The following is an 18,048-nucleotide window of genomic DNA, read 5'->3' on the forward strand; positions in this document are numbered from 1 at the left end:
CCTCCCTCTGTAATTGAATTTTTGTAAGCAGTGGGAGATAAAGGTCTTTATGGAGGACCAGAAGTTATTTATGTTTCTCCAGTCAGTAAACAAAAGAGAAATTTCTAAACACGTTCTCAGTGTCTTTGTAGATGAAGAAACCACCTTGGTAAGAAGTATGTTGCCTTGTGATCAATAATGCCACTGTTGTGATCATCTTGTTTTCTTTTTTGGTAGCAGTTTTATTTCAAAATGCTGAAGAGAAAATGCTTTGGGGAAGAAGCATCTATAGCTATAGGCAGGGAGCAATCTTAATCCCTTTGGTAATTCTTTAACTCTTTGACCTTGTACTGTTAATCTCCTTGAGAATTTTATTACTTGACCTCTTGGTTCTAATCCCATCACAGATTTTATTCCTTGACCTCCTGAGTTTAATCCCTTTGCTAATTCCACTCCTGAGCTCAGGGTGTAGGAGAGTTTTGTTTAAGCGCACTTTTGAATCTGGCACTTGAAAATTAGCTGTGGACCTCTATGAATGTGCCTTCCTGGCTTGTTTCTGGTTAAAGGTTGAGAATTATGAAATGCTCCTTATGTCCTTATAGGCAAGCATAATCTGAGGGACAGCCAATTATTTCTAAGCCAAAAAACTGTTCTAAGAGACAGTTGCAAGCTACGTTGACAGAACTATCACCTGCTTAGATAAACATTGATGAGCTCAATAACTCTATCATTGCAGTTAGGTCCTCTGGGAGGATTTGCGTTGGGAGGATTTGCAAATGCATGGATGTTGAAGTGTCTGCAGCTCACAGACCTAAGAAGAGGCTTTGGGTTTGTGTGCCTTTTCCCTGAGTTTGGGCCCAGCAAGGAATATAGTTACTGGCCAGCACCTAGCTCAGGCCAAGGACAGAGAAATGAAAGACTGCATCCGGTCACTTTTCTTCTTTTAAACTATCCAGTTTCCCATATATTAATTTTTAAACTGAGCCTTTAGTCTACATTTTAGTCCCTTTCATGAAGAGATTTTTTTTTCTTTACTTTTTGCTTTCTGACAGTTATGCAAGACCATCTGCTGTCTATGTTCTGCTGCTTTAAGTGCTCACTCCCTTTATTCTTGTTCCTTTCTGCTGAGATAATCACATTATTTGGAAAGTTTGCTGGGAAGTTGCTCACTTTTGTCAGTGGTGTGTCCTTCAGTAGGATTCTACAGTAAGGCATGTAGACACTGTTTTGTCCTTGTGCACTTGTCATTAAGATTTGATTGACCAAAAGCAGGGAGGAGTGCAAGGAGCTGGGAATGGTGCTGAGACCCAGCGCCCACATTAGCAGTGTTACAGCCTCGTGTTGCTGTGAAGCTGTGCCTTGGGGTTGCTTTTCATGTCAGCATTCAATTTGAGGACATAGCAGCACCACGTAGTACCTTCTGGATAAGATTTAGAGAAAGGGCTGCTCGGAGTAAAAGTGGGATTTCATGCTCAACTCTTGCTGAGCAATTATTCCTACAGACAGCGAGAAGGTATTTTTCAAATACTAGATTGTTTTTCACTCTTACTTTGTAAAAAAAAAAATGTAGGTTTTTGGTTTATTTGAGTTTTTCATCAGGTACAGAGCTATGTGATAAAAAGGCTGGCTAAACGGTCATAAGAGGAATTGGACAAATCTAAGAGTATATTGTCAAAATCGTTTCTGAGCACTTTTGTTCTGCTCTTTTCCAGCTATTCAGTTCCCAAGTAGCTAACTTGCCCACCATAAGCTAAAACTCATCAGTGCAAATGATCATTACCGTTATGATTTAAATAAACCTTTTAATTAAAAGGAAGACTGTGTCTGCTATGCCTCTGCCTTCTCCCCTTCCACTCTCCCCCCCCCTTTTTTTTTTTTTAACTCCTCCTGTTTATTAAAAATTGAATGCCAACTCTGGATTCACTCAGCAGTCTCAGCAAATTATACATTCAGTTTCCAAGACCATGCATTAGAGTAGCTGTAACGCAAAAACCCTTGGAAAAGCCATCAAAACGAGGAATGTCAGTGCTTCCTTTGTTTAAATCTGTCTTTGTTGTGTTTCATTTATTAAATGCCACAGCAGCAATGGTGTCAGAGATTTATAAAACAATTTTTGAAAGTGCAATCTTTGTGTTAGAGGTCTCACCTGCTGACAAAACTGTCCTCATGTTTCCTACATTACTGCAGAAAATACCGATGGCTCAGCTGTGTCCTGAATTGTTACTTGTTAGAGTTGACTGTGTGGATGCTCAGTTTGTTTGCCAGTTTTGAAACTGCTGCACAGAGAAAGCTTCAGCAGGAAAATAGCATTGTGCACATTGTAAGAATGGTTATGGAGAAACTGAGCTCAGGGAGGTTTTGTTTGTATGCAAAAGCTGAAGCAGGGAGTAGTGTTGTTTAGCAGATGCTTGGGATTCATGGGAAACTTGTGCTCCTAGTACACCCCAGTGCTAACACAGCCAGTCTTGGTTGAGGATAACTACATGGCCATCTGCTCTAGGCTTGTGACAGGTAGACTGAGTTGCCTGAACTGGTAGGGAAATAAATATATGTGTGTCTTTTATAAAATAGTAATAATGCCATGTGCACATGACCCTATACACAGTGTAAATACAGTTACGTTCCGTCTATATGTGAGCAGACTGGCTCCTTAACCATGTTCCCTAGCCTGGTGAAAAAGTTGTCCACTGTGAAAAACAGAGATGATGTTTAATCTCTCCCCTAGAATAGCACCATAAGAAATGGGAATTTTTATCTTTGGAGCATGGAGATATTACTGTGAGAAATGTGATACAATAGCAAAACTAAAAAAAAAATGCTGCATTTATGTCAAAATAGCTTAGATAATTTCTGAAGTATGAAGATGAATTGAAATGAACTGTATTTGCAGTCTGATGGAATTCATAGTCTGTGTATGCTTGAGATCTTGTTTTAAGTCCAGTTCTCCAGGGTATTTCTCAGCCCAGAAGTTTCTTTACACATTATCTTGTGGCAGATGCGTTGTAGACATTTCAGTCACTGAAGCTGCTATACTTAATGTATGTATTATTGTTAACACAGAAGGTGTTAATATCTATAACAGTGTTTTCTTTGAAAAAGCCATCAGCATTTATTCTAGCTCTTCATCTTTAATGTGGTTGTGGAGATTTTGTTATGTTGGAGAACAAAATGATGACATCCAAACCATCTCAGAATAGTAATTCCATTAGAGCACTTTCCAGCTCCTTAGCTGTGACCTCGGCCTCTTAAATTAGCGGAGAAATTTAATAGAGGTTTATTAATGAAAGGAAACCAGCTTATAGAGTTCTGTGAAGATGGAAAATAAATATCTGCTTTTCTGCTACAGGTGTGAGGAAACATGCTCTGCTGAAGTGGACTGACTAGAAAAAAAAGGAAAGAGCCAGATGAGTTAGCCATAGTTGAGTGGGATGTTGGTTGAACACAGTGGGTATCCAAGTCTTGGAAATCCTACGAACAGAAGGTTATAAGATATGGTGGCTACCAAGGCCCTCTGCCAACCTGAGATCCACCAGCACCAATGCAGCTGGGAGCCAGAAGTTACACTCTGAAATGAGCCAACAGTGGTGCCCTCACCTGACTATCTGGGAAGAAAATGGTCATCTTAATATTTCCATAGGGCCCAGCCAACCCTACTCAACCTAAGGCATTTCAAATCTGTGTCTTTCATCACCCAGAGGTTTCAGGTTACTTTTCTGACTTGTCCTCCTCTGTTATACTTGCCCCAGGCTCCTGCCTGTTCTCTTCCAGGTGAGCTCACACTCTCCTGTGACAAAGCCTGGCCATTCTTAACTATTCCTCACATCCTCCCTAGTTCATCAGCCACTCTTACTTGCAGGTGTCACTGCCTGGTCCCTCCCATATACTTGCCAAATCTGTTTCTCTCTTGCCAGCCCAGATGTTGACTACCAGATGTGTTTCTGGGTCCCAGTATGGCTGGGGTGTGAGACTTCTGCTATGTTATATGATACTCTTAACTTCCAAGCAAGCAGAAAAGTACATGATTTGAAAATATTTAGATTAAAAAGAGAAGGAACCAGTCACTTTGAATAATTCCAAGGATGCAGACATGGAAATTTGCTTAACTTTTGATTTGGGCTTGTATTTCTTCTGTGGATCCTTTCCACGATGCCCAAGGACTCTAACAATGACCCATTTTTCACTGGTCACAGTACTCATCCAAGTGTAGTTTTCCATTCTGAATGTTGACACTGAAATACTCTTGCACTGATACTTTAGTGGGAAAAGGAGCAGCTACGGTTTCTTTCTTGAAAAGAGAATCTGAAAATGATCAAGTCTCAGGTAATTTTGGGGGATCTGGAGGTTGCACGTGCGTTTGCTATCCCATTGTGTCTCACCTCTTAAAAGTACTATCAGTTTTAGGGACAACTGAGAGGGCATTACTGCATTTGTTACCACGTTTCCTTTCTAAATGCTCTAAATTTCTAAATGTATTTGTTTGTTTCCTTTATTTTTTTTTTTTGTTAAGACGGAGGACAGGAATTAGACCTTACTTTGTTTACTTCTGCACTGACATGCAATGAAGGAACTGTTCTTGTTTCTGTGGTCTGTCTGAGGATGTGCCATGGCTTTCTGATTAGGCTACTATCCAAATTCCTGAATCTTAAATCATTTGATATTTAACTTATTTTCTTACAAAAAGTATTTTTAGGGTAACAAAGCAAATTAGTGCTTAAATTCTTTCACCCTTCCCTGTTATTCCCTCTTTACTTCTGCTGGTGCTCAAGTCAATACACATCTCCAAAATGTCTCTGAAGTTGCTTGAGGCAAAGGAATCAGTCTGCAGGTTTGCTGTCAGAACAATGTTAATTCAGCACCTCCAATAATGCAGTTAATGTGTAGTGGTTGGATGTAGATAGTTTTCTGTTTCTCAGAATAGCTGGCAGCTTTTCTGTATTGATTAGAGATGGATCATTAGATGTTCAAATATTGAAGATAAAAGGGTTTTAAAACAGCATCGTTTTGCCAGCAACTCAAAAAAATTTGTGTTACTAATTAAACCCAGTCCTTATTCTTCATCTTTTATCCCCCTTTTCTTTCTGCATTTTCAAGGCAGTGTAGAAAAAGGAGTTGAGTCAGCTCATAGGGGCTGACTCTTGCAATAGTTGGAACTTAATTTTTCAGATTCCAGGTTTATATAACATACATCTCCAGAATGTCTATTGTCACTTTTCTCTAAATAGAAGACAGTGCATCTAATATGGATTCTTTTTATCGTTTTGTCATTCAAATAGACCACCCATAAATTTAGAACCTGTTAATTTTTTTCTTTTTTAGTTAAAACAGTGTGTGCTGGGTAATGTTCTTTTTTTCCTCCCCACTTTCTCTTTATAAGAAGATAAGATTTTCTGCAGTACTTTTTTTCTTTTTTCTTTCCTGAAGGCTTTTCTATTGGAAATTATTTGAGATGCATATTACCAGATTTATTAAGGACTACCTTTGCTATTAGTGAGCCTGTGGCTGTGCTATAGGCTTACAGGAAAGTTCATCTCAAAATCTTCACCATGGTATTAAATAATCAGAATACAGCTGGAATGCACAGTTGTGTACAGTTGTGCACAGACACAGTTGGCTTGTTTCCATGAAAAACATTTCATTCTCTTGCAGAATAGATCCTTATTTCCTCAGTGGTGATGTTCTCCACCTTACCTGGCTAGCAGAAAGTGCCTGGAAGGTCTGGCACGTCATGACTCTACTTCCACATTCTCACTGATCTGATTTATCCTGAAAAAACATCCATCCAAAACAGTGACCTGGTCAATTGCTGGTTATTGTCCAAGACCCAGGGAACAGCCTAGAGAGCCACCCGTTTGCCAGTGATAAGTATGATAAGAAGCCATGTCTTTTTTCTGTGCAGAGAACAAAGACATTGCTTCTCCATGGCCAAGGGTCTACTGTCAGATTTGCTGCCTGCAAGGCTGGGGAGGAAGAGCATCTGTGTCTTCAAGTGCTGCTACTCCTGTGTTTAGTGGGCAGTTCTAGATGCCATGCCATGAGAGCAGTCCATTCTGCTGAATGGGATGTGTGATGGTGGTATGTGGAAGATGATGGCAGATGCAGAAAGGTGGGTTATGTCTGAGTTTGAGGATAAACATACAGCAGGGAGGAGCATGCAAGCTGCCTGTGTTTTGTAGCAGTTGAGCTAACAGCCAGGTGCTCTGCGGGTGATGCCACCAGTCCCATATCTTAATCAAAACCAAGTTGTGGCGCTACATGCAGCGGCCAGGTTAGAAAAATATTCAGCCTCGAGCAGCCCTAAGCCTTCAGCATCACTAGTAACTCTATCAGGAGTCACAGAGTAGAAGCTGATGAAGCTGTTAATTACAGTTACTTTGTTGGAGCAAATCCCCAGTGGTGAGAGTTTGTGGTTTGGCAGCTGGACTGACAGCACTTCAGGTGACAGAGGTGTGCAGTGCTACGGCAGGGAACTAAAGCTGCAGCAGCTTGGCCAGTTTTATCAGGAGAAAAACTATTTATGAGAGGTCCACTTTTAGCCCTGTTCTGATAAAATCTGGCTGCAAGGATTAGATTGCTAATTATTTTTTGCACATGTATATGAAGCTGGGGAGCTGGTGAAAGTGAGGTGTTCAGTATAAACGCTTAAAAAAGATCCAGGGATGGGGAAATAGAGAATCATTTCTTACAGTGTCATAGCAACCAGCTCTGCCCAGAGGAAGCATCTTATTAATTACGATAAATAATTAGGAACAACGTAGAGTAAAGTGAAGAAAAACAGTTGAGAGGAATGTGAGGCAGCTAAGCTTCTCAGCAGTGCAAGAAATGTGCTGTATCACTACTGGAAAACTTCAGCAGAGGCTTGAAGGAGACTTGGGGGGAGGAAAAATGGAGGGAATTAACAAGATAGAGGGAAAAAAAACCTGATGGTAGAAACTTATTCAAACAATGTAGTGAAACAAAAGCTTAGTTTTGTTGAAAAATGGATTTTTGTTCACAGTGAGGTATTTTGCAACAAGGAATTAATGTACACAAGCTGGGGTTTTTCTTTTTTTACTCCTCAGCTGTCTCTGTCTTTGTTTTCAAGAGAGCAGAGAAGTTCTCTTTTGTTCATTTTCTTTCTCTTCTCTTAAGCTCTTTTCTTACACTGAAAATAAACTGGCAAGGAATCCTTCTCTTTGTTTTCTGCTTGAAAGGTTTTAAAAAATCAGAGGAAACATTGCTTTATTTTTTAAAAACTTTTCACTTTGATGGTATAAAAAGTGAAAAAAATGAGTGATTAAGAAAATGTCTCATTTCTGTGTGGTATTTCATTCGGAATTTTTCTATGAAAAATATAACGTGGAGAACTGAAGTAAAAGGTACTGAGTGAAATTAAATTGCTTATCTTTCTCTGTAAGATATTTGTACACATATCAAATACGTGCTGGTGGCTGTGATATTATTAGCATCATTTTCTTAGTTCCCTCTTGCTTCAATAACAACACCTACCCTTCTGTACAAACAGTGTCCGTGTTGCAATGAACTTAGTGAAAGAAGATGCTAAATACATCAAATCATTTCCCAAAGGCCTGTTGCCATGTCTTTGGGAAATTTTGCACACAGGTTCTTGAAGGAGGAGATGAATGTGTGTGTTTATTGCCAAACCTGAAACTCTCCAACATCAGCAGATAGTTTCTATTGACCTCAGTAAATTGTGGATCATGACCTCTGGGAAAAATGCGTTCATATAAGTAAGAACCAAGGTAGGTTAGCTTGCAAATTTGGTTCAAAGTGTTTTTATTTAGGTTAGGTGAATGTGTTCTCGTGTTATACTTATTAATGTGTACTTACAGGAATAAACACTTGCATAAAGTGAGAAATATGTGAAAGATTGATTCTCCCAAACCATCAGTAGAGGAGATGAAGAGGCTCTGCTCCTCAGATAATAAATTCCTATGCCTTAAAAGATTAAAAGAAATATTTGCAATTTGATCAAAGAAACTGTGGGGAATAAAATGAGCTCTGCTGGGACTGATTTTGCAAAACTGAATAAAAATGTAAAGAAAACAGCTTTGCAAAGTCAACTACAATTAATAGTTCAGTATAAAATGAATGTACCATACCGCAAAGGGTTGGGAACAAGCAGGCTGGAAGGCCTGAGAAGATGCTGTAATAAATGGATTGTTGAATTTCATTTCATTGCGTTTGAAGACTTCATCCTGCAAGGCTTTTAGCTGTTTCTTACTCACAGAAGTATTCAGTTGAGGGACAACTGAACGTGAATGATACCTGCCAGCACTGGTAGCACTAACAGGATTAGGTCATTAACAAAGAGGGACCAAAAAAACTCAACAAAGAGTAAAACTTCCCATTCCACCTAGATTTCCTATTCTGTGTATAATTTAAACAATGGAAATGCATGGAATACGTGCCCAGCTACTAATGCCTTGTAACAGCTGAGGAGAATTGGCAAAATGTGTGGGGAAGAGACCCTGAAGTAATAAATATTTCAGCATATGAGCATATCAACATATGAAGCAATACTTCGAAAGCATCAAATTACTTAAATTAATCTGTTGCATTCGTGACGAATCTCGTTTCTACTTGAATATCTGGCTGTGAAGCAGCTTTCTTCAGAAGGAGATACAATTGTGTGACACTGGAACTGCCAAACTGGGAGGCTGAAAATGCATTTTAAAAAATAATGCTTACTCTTGCTGCTGAAGAATTAATGTTTGAGAGGCATTGATAGCTGTCAAATGCTTAGTTCACATCTAGATGTCTTTGTTTTGTCAGACCTCTCATGTATTTTCACTGGACTTTAAGGGTGAGCTTGTTCACTGTTGGATATCATTCAAGACAGAACAGCTTTATCTGTATTTGCCCTGCTCTGAGAAATAGCCAGCACTTCTTACAGCAGAAATATGATAATATCTTCCCAATTAGTGGGACCTAAGCCATGATGCTAGCATAAGTGTAAAAAAATCTAAGAAGCAATTTAATATATTTTTTTAATTCTTTGCCTCATAGTTGTATATGAGTGCTTACTCCCTTCTGCAGCAGGTCTTTTTCCTTCTTAATCCTGAAATTAGGGGTACTGGTTCGAGGTATCAATCCCTCCACAGAAGCAGTTGTGAAAAGGACAGATGGAATTCAGTGTCAGCACATTTAAGCAAAAAATAGCTAGCTCTACCTGTGCAATAATGATTTCTAAACCAGAGGTCAATTAGATGAGGGCTTTAATGACGGGGAAAGCACAGCACAGGAAAGCTTGGAGGAACCAAGAGTGGTGCACAGAAGGTGCAGAGGAGCCGTTCCTCACAAGAGGAGCTGGGGGTGGCCATTGTAATGCTGGTGCAGCAGGACTAAATGGTGTGACTAAACACCTCGCTGCATTCATTTGATAAGAGCAGGATAAAGGAAAATGGTTTTAAGTTGAAGGAGGGAAGATTTAGGTTGGGTATCAGGGGGAAGTTCTTTACAGAGAGAGTGGTGAGGTGCTGGAACAGGCTGCCTACAGAGATTCTGGATGCCCCGTCCCTGGAGGTGTTCAAGGCCGGGTTGGATGGGGCCCTGCGCAGCCTGGTCTGGTATTAAATGAGGAGGTTGGTGGCCCTGTGTGTGTCAGGGGGTTTGGAGATTCATGATCCTTGAGGTCCCTTCCAACCCAAGCCTTTCTATGATTCTGTGGTATGATTCTCTGATGATGTTCGGTGAGAAAAAGCAGAAATAGTTATTTTGAAAGGAATTAGGTATTCTCAGTGGAGAGATCTGGACATTGATCAATAAATGCCTGTGCTTGCATGCAGTATGCAGTATAGAAAGTTCCTGGACTTGGGTTCATGGAGATGAAGAAGATGCCCTGTGCACCTTCTTTCTTATGGTCATACCCAAAGTATTCATGAGGAGCTGCAGTCAGGGAAGGGAATTTGCCCTCCATGGGCTGTTGGTATGATGCTGTGTGTCAATGTTGTCACTGTTGTCACTGTTTGCAGCTCCCAGGGCTATATGCCTATCAGGCATTTTCCAGACAGCTTCTGGAGCTGTACAGTGAGAGCACCATCATCAGACAGAGGGTGATTTTGTTGCAAGATGAAAGAGCAGAATAAATGTGTTTAAGTGAAGTGGGACATTTAAAAATGCTGCTAAACAATCACAAAAAAGGCAAAGGAAAGTGATAAAAATACGCTAAATTACTCTCTTCTGATGCTCTCCAGACATCAATATAATTTCATTGACTTCAGTGAAATCAGTGTTAATGTAGGAATGGAAATACAGCAAATTTAATTCCAGAATCTCCTTCCGGGAATGGTGAGCAAGAAAACAGGGGTAATCAGATAGAAACAAGTGCTGATCAGGAGGAGCTGGGCAGCGAGGAGGAGTGCTGCAGGACAGGCTGCAAGGAAATACAGATACTTTTCCCATCTCACGTAGTCATGCACACTTTGGCAATGCATCCACAGTGGCTAAAGTGAAGAGCTAGACTTGTTTTTTTTCTTTTGGTTGGCCGGTGCATGCAATCTTTCATTGCTCTGTTGAATATGGAAGGATTTCTTGCAACATCAGTAGCTGCTGCTGTTTCCTGCAGCATTGGTTTGCTTGGTATTGTGGAGAACTGGGGCACTGGTAGGAAACATGCCTGATGTAGTATTTAGGCAGCTTTTGTTTCTTCTGAAAACAGACCTGTCTGTGACCTTTGGAATGCTGATGTCTAGTTCTACAAGCATCTTACTGTCTGTCTTTGTGTTCTTCTGAGGGAAAATGCAAAAATACGTTCAGAGTATTGCATGTCATTTTACCATGCTGTTGTTCATCAGTGGAGCAGTTTGTGGCACTGGCAAAGGTGAGTGTGGGCTATAGAAGTGGAAAACACACATGTTTTTGCAGCTAGGTTTCACTATAACTGCTTTAGAGAACAACCACCAGCAAGGCCCTGAAGAAGGGTCACCATCTGGCCCAGAGGCAGTTCGGCATCTACCATAGCTAAATCAATACTGAGATAAAGGTTGTGAGCAGTGAGTGTGTAGTGAGTGCTCCATTTTTTCTTATGCTCTTAACACGTTTTTTGTGTCAAAATGGAATTTTCTTCCACTGATGTGATTCCAAAGGCTTGAAATCGAGACAGGAGGAAAAAATATTTTGGTATAAACTACTTCAGTTTTGTAAACATGAAGGTGAGTTGTCTAAAGTCTTTCTGGATTACTTTTCGTTTTGTCCTCTTGTTACTTCAAGGGAAGACCCATTTAATTTAAGACAGGCTTTCAACATCAGCACATAAAACTTCGGAGACAGAATTTTGCTCTGTCCAGATCCTGAATTTGCAGAAAAGAAAATGTGAGGGGACATTTTTGTGTGTGTGGATGACTTGTATGAGTGAGAATCAATGTTTGGTTCAATTATGCCAGTTCTGTGGTCATTTTACAAAGCAGAATTATTCTGAAAATAATGGGACGTAAGCATCACCTCCAGATTGGAGGTTTTTAGTATTTAACAGTATTAAGTGTTTTGTTTTCTTCCTCCTAAAAATACCCTTTAATTACATACAAGACCTGTTCTCAGGGAGTGCAGGCTGATTAATTAAAATACAGAAGGAACTACTGCACAGAAACAGCACTGCTTCACCTCTGCTCTGTCTCATTGTTCTCAGGTAGTTACTGTGTAAGTGATACTCTGTTATGCTAACTGTTGTATTTTCCTTACCTTTCACGGCCATGCATGGCCAGTGTTTTATAGCTGAGATCATTTACCTAATTCTTCTGATTCCTTTCTTATTAATTGTGTTGAGAAGCAAATTGAACATCTAATTAAATAAATAAGCAATGTTAGATCTGGGAGAAGTAGAAAGAATGAGAAAATTAGGAGACTAGAAGGAAGAGTGATGGTTGCAGAATGCCTAAGCCCATTCATACTATATGTTCACCTCTACTTACACATACAGTCATATCTGTGCATACCTACATGATGTAGATACGTGTTTTCTTTATGAGTGTCTCATGCACACCAACGTCTGTATGTGGTACAAATTTTTACGTTGGCATATTGGGAAAAAAGGAGCCTGGAAGGAGAGAGCTAGAAGCTAGAAATATCTTCCACTGCAGTTAAGTATTTGGAAGGTGTGTTTACAAATTTCCTGTTGTATTTTAACAAGACAGGCAGTTTAGGTAGTATACCTCAGTGCTCAAGTGATGTTCTGGCATCCTGCCTCCAGCAACATTGCTGTCCTGGGTTTGTCTTAATGTGACAAGAATTTGGTATTCCATTAAAAAAATCCCTTAAAAATACCGAAGAAAGGGGGAAAAATGCAGGAAAAAAACACCAAAACCCAAAGCCCAAATCTAGCAACAAGCTGTCAAGTTGTTTCACACAGTAATACTGACAGCTGCCAACTTTACACTGATAATTTTTTTTTTTCTGGAAATGATTACTTCTGAGAGGCTGTTGGTTCCCATGCTTCCTTCCATACAGTAGTGTAGGAGATCCTATGCACCCTGTACTTGCTCCTGGTGACAGGTCTGACACAGGGAGATACACTGAGGAGGGCAGATGGGATGGTTTTAATCCACAGGGGTAACCACGAGCCAGTAAAAACACTAAAGACCAGCTGCCTCGGAAAAGCAGCTTTTATTCTTTGATGGAGAAAGGAATGTGAAGGATTTCTGTGACGAGTAGGTGATTGTTTGACAGTCACCACTGAAACTTTTTTGAAATGATGGAGAGATTTGCATGGAAATGAGGCAATGCTAAGAATAATATTCAAAATGGAGAAAATGATAAAAGAGGAAGGGAGCAAAGTGCAGGAGATGTGCAGTTGCTGGCATTCATGGGGAACATCATTTTCATGAATTTTGGTCATCTTCCTCACTGCTTTCCTTTTGCACTTTAATGCTTTTAGGGAAGTGATTGCCTTAGTATTAACATTTACTATGGCAGAGGACTTCTTGCAGCGTCTCAAATACTAGATGGGCTGTTTGGTGAGGAGGTGTTGGATTTCTGGAGAAATAAAAATAAAAAAGCATTAAGAAATGGTTTAGTCCATTTTAATAATTTATGCTTCTCTCTATTTATGTCATACTCTTTTTGTAAGTGGAAACTTAAATATTCCTCCACCAGTTGTCACCACCAGAGGTTGTGACCCACTAGGTCCAATTTCCACTGCATATGAAATAGGTAGAAAAAACCTAACTCTAAGCCTCTTACAGCAGAGGTCTCAGGAAAACAATCTCCACAGTTAAGGCTCCTTCACTACAAGACAGGTTTTTCAGGTGATACGAGGTGTTGCTGCTCAGTTAACAGAGGTTATGCTGTTTGCCCTGCTGCCTGTTACGGTGCAGTCACCGCCGATTTTCAGGCTGTGTCTTCCTGCTTGCTCACCACCATGGAATAACACAGTGAAGAAGAAGCAGAATCAAGACATGCAAAGGTTTTCAGATGAAAGAAAATGCCAGAAAGTGCATATGAATGACAAGAGAAGATCACTAAACCCGTGCAAGGCTATGCTTCTGATGTGCAGCACAAAATGGTCTAATAGCATGGGGTGACTGTGGTAAGGTGTGCTGAGCAGGGAAGATACTATACATGAGCTGTAACCTCAAGCTGCTTAGACAGCTGCTCTGTCAGACCTAGGCAGCCCTTGGTGCTTAAATTCAGGAGGACTTTTTTCTGTCTATGCTGCCAAGGAACCTTAGCCAACTTCTGCTTCTATCGCTTGCTTCTTAGAGATTGGAAGCTGGACATGCTAATAGGTATGGGCAACACAAACCTTAATTTAAGACTGTCTCAGCAAACCATGGTAGTGTATTTTGTACCAATTTGGCTTGTCTTGGATTGCAACTGTGTCCCAAAACATTGCACATCACATTTGCATGGCGAAGACGATTCAGAGCTCTAAACTAAATATTTTCCTTTTTCTAAGTGCTCTTATAAACAAAAATGCTGGCATTAAAAATTAGTGACTGCAGAAGTGCAGTTGAAAGCCCTTGTTTTTATAAGGATTTATGCGTAAAGTATGCAAAATGTGTGACTGCATCCAAAGCAGCTGTTCCACTCAGCTGTGCAAACAGCATCCCATGTAAAGAAAAGAACAAGCAAGTGTCAGTTCCTACAGTTTACTACTGATGATCCTTGTAATTACATAATTATTTAGTTCTTGTCAAATATCTCATCAGTGCAAGCAGAGATTTTACAAATCTATCATTATTATCATTATCCTCTTAATTTAGAGTTTGCATAACTATGCTATCAAAAAGTGTTGAGTCAGGAGAGCAGGGGTGAGCATCACTTGGAGCCATTTGGAGGAGCTGTACACCTTCTGTGGACAGCAGTGTGAGACAGATGAGTGCACGGAGGACCACCACCTCCCTGTGCTGGCAATGTGGGACATACATCTGGATGCAGGAACTGTATGTAGAGCATATAGGCTATATGGGTGATGGATTCAATGCTGGTGCAGTAATTTCTTGGACACAGTTGCATCCAACTTTCCCCTTATTTTAGCAGTCAAGTGATTATGATGGGAAGTTCAGTGATGAAATTCACTGCAGACTCCAGGTCTTTGGCTAGACCTAGCAAGGCTTTGGTGTGGCTTATGGGAGGATAAATATGCTGGGTTATGTGGCACAGAAATTGCAATGATATGACTGCAGGTGTACTAGAAGGAAAGAGGTTGTTGTTCTTTTTTTTTTTTTTTTTACTTGCATTGCCTGCAGCTGTTTTGCAGGCTGAGCCATTGCGTGGGGGAAAGGAGTAACAGAAAACTGCTCTGCTTTTAAAATAGATCACACATTTGTATTTGGAGCTTATATCTAATTATGTGTAGTATCTACAAAGCTGGATTTATGTCTAATCTCTCCAATGAAAGATGTAGCTTTTACAAGATTAATCAAATAATCTTAGAAGAGTGCCTAATACCAAAAATTCTTTGAAGAAGGTGCAGCTAGCCTCTGCAGCATGCAAAAATAAGTATCCACGTTTTTCCAGAACTGAGGCTTCATCTTCTTTAAAATTGGTTTAAAAGAATATTGTATATCTTTAAATAATACTCCATCATAAAGCACATCAGAGAGAAAATTTCATTTCAGTCAAGTCTTCAATTCCTGAAGGCAGGTGTTCCTATTTGGACTTGTTTAGCGTACAGTCAGGATAACAAGGGATCTGAAATACTTTGGGATAATTTCAGTAAATCTGAGTCTTCTTTCTTTTTTTAATGAAAATTCCTTGTTTTTAAACAGTCCTAAAGTTTTATATAACACTGTTGCTAAATCATGCAAAAATATTTTATGGCTGTATGAGTATGGTAATGCAACACACATTTTAGACATAAAATTTTGTACCACTTAGAACCTCGTATATAATTTAGGGAACACTTCTTTAACGCAGAAGAGTTAAAATGGAAATTAAGATAACAGTTGATCCATCTTTAGGACTGAGCAGAAATATTTCTACATCATTATTTTAAATTGATCGGTATGAAATCTTGGGAAGACTGTTTGAGATTTACCCGGATGGGACAATTAAGTAAGTGAGCATCGCACGGCTGTAGGAAACAGAAAAATTATGGAGGTCTCTGACCCATTAAAGAGAAGATGAATAAATGGAGTCTGACCTAGCCAGTCATTTCAAGGAATCAGCTAAAGTAATTTCCCCTCCAGCCTGTGTGGCATCATTTCTTCCTTTTTGCCTGAGCTTCTTGCAAAAGGAGAGACTAAATTAAAACTATTGAAGTGTATGTATCATTTTAGAGATTTCTTTAGAGATTGCTTAAATCCTCGTGCATTCAGGAGTCACATAGTATTTTATAAGCTTCAAAACCTTTTGCAAATGATCCTTACTTCCAATTCTCACCGCCAAAAATAATTAAAATCCAGCCAAAAGTGAAAGGCCTTCAGTAGCGCTCCTCTGCCTTTGTTTATTAAAGGTAGTGTCCACACCTGCCCCTGTGGCATTCGCTCATTAAGCAAGTGTCCATTTGCAAATTACGGGTCACTTACAGAGAGCTTTCAGCTCTTATAGGCTGAGGAGTGCCCACAGATCTCAGAGGCTGCCAGCTGTCCATGCAGAGACTAGCCAGCTGAGGAGCAGAACCAGCTCACCTCCCTGGCCCCTCTTTGTGATGTTTGCTGCTCCCATCCTCAAGTTGTGTGCCTGGAAGCAAATGTAACTTGTATGCAGGCTCTGTGGCTTGTAGGCTTGTGAATTCTGGCTCAGTGGAGTTCTACAGGATAATGTTTCCATCAAATTTTGCAATCTTGTTCCAGTGATTTATTCTGTCCTTAATTTCTTGAGCAGATGTGCTCTCTTTAGGTACAACTTTCCAGGACCGTATATTAAGAGACACAGAACTAGAATTTCTCTTCTGGCACAGCATTTGCTACAAATATTCCCTGCCAAAGAGTCTTTATTTTTGCAGAGGAGGGTGTATGTACCATTTGCTTCAGACAAGCTGTTTTCGCCATGGCATACCTAACTGTTTCCAGCCCAGCAAGTGTCAGAGCTGAGTATCTTTTTTCCCCTATCTAACAGGGCACTGTGTCACATTTTCAATCAGCCTGTGTTTTTCTTTAGGTTTACATGGCCAGGTTGCACTGAGTGCACTGCCATTGTTTATTCACACGACAGAATGTGAATATAGCTCCAGAATTTAATACATTTTAGTCATGCTGAAAGGCAGGATTGTGGGGCCAGTTCTGATTTCTCTTTACCTTTATGGTCACAGTCATTTTAACATTGCATCATCAGAAGGTGAGAAAGGGAGATGTTCTGCACTCACATATCTGATGAGCTGAGTTTGGGATAAATTAGCACATAAAAAGGATGAAGAATGTCACACTTGGAAGTGGTACTTTGTCAGATTTGTCCAGCTGCAAAGTCCAGAGGAGGAAAGAAAACTGAAAAGAACCCAATGCAGGGGGCATCCATCCATCCTAAACTTTTCATGATATTAATGTTCATATATTCTAAGAAGTGTTGCTATCTATACAGGTGGGCACAGAGCTATGGAAAACCTTTTAGTGGCTCGCAGATATGAAACAATGATCAGTAAAGCAAGGGGGGGGAAATTAATCACCCTTTGCAGAGAGCTTTATTTTTCATAATCACATAGAGTATTCATCTGCTTTGCCCTTTAAAACTGAAAGCTTGTTCATCTACACTCCTCTCTGTAAGACCTTATTCAGTACAGTCTTGTCATTTGAGATTCAAAAAACCCCTTTGACTTTGATGAAACAGTGAACATTGTATTTCTCATGAACTCCAGCATCTAATTTTTATATTAATGTAGTGAAGCACAGTGAGATATGGAAGTACTTTTTTTTTTAACGAATAGGTCTTAGGAAGGCATGATGTTTCTTTAAAAATGCCATCTTTCGAGTAGGGATGATAAACAATATTAAATTACTGTGAAACAAAGCTTTCTGGAATGATATAGACGTGTTGTGTAGAGGGAAGACATTATTCACTGAGAGACAGAAAGCATTTTTCCTTTCACAATGGGTTATTTTTTGCCATTTCTGTGGTTGTTTTTTTTTTTTTAAATGCAATGTGGAAGTGCGTAGCTGAACTTCAGTATACAGTATCTCTGAGCAAAGATTATTAAAAATGACAGGCAGACTTCTGTGTATTTGATAATGTCAAGAGCATTGGCATTATGAGAAATCAGAATAATTCTCTTTTCTGCAAAACCTGTGTTGCTTAATGGAAGAATGTCATTTTGGGCTTCCTTGCAAGAGTAATTATATTGTGACTCAGTAAGGAGCTTTAAATTTCCTTGGCTTTAAGACGATCTTTCAATCCACCACTATTCATGACAGCACGAGCAAAGGTATACATTTATGGTTTTGCTTGAGTGCTTTGTCAAATTTAGGCTTCAGATATCAACCATCCTCTTTCAGAGTTTCACCACATCGCACTTGCAGTAGTATACTGAATATGATGCCTTATCAATTGGAAAGGCTTACTCAGAACGTGTGGTTTTCTTGAATATGGCATGCCATTCTTTAGAACAACTCACCAGGCTGAACTTGACAGTAAAGATAGCATGTTTAGAAAGGAGAGAATCAAACTAGAAAAGAAGGTAATGCCAAGAGTGGCTTTGAGGGA

At 39.7% G+C, this 18,048-nt stretch overlaps 1 protein-coding gene across 1 annotated transcript in view; it reads left to right on the top strand.

The window, feature by feature from the left end:
* KCNH5 (potassium voltage-gated channel subfamily H member 5) overlaps positions 1-18,048 on the top strand; it is a 141,760-nt gene that overhangs the window by 77,035 nt on the left and 46,677 nt on the right. The window lies entirely within an intron of this gene.

This window comes from Meleagris gallopavo, chromosome 5 (assembly GCF_000146605.3).
Source record: "Meleagris gallopavo isolate NT-WF06-2002-E0010 breed Aviagen turkey brand Nicholas breeding stock chromosome 5, Turkey_5.1, whole genome shotgun sequence".
Lineage (NCBI taxonomy): Eukaryota > Metazoa > Chordata > Aves > Galliformes > Phasianidae > Meleagris > Meleagris gallopavo.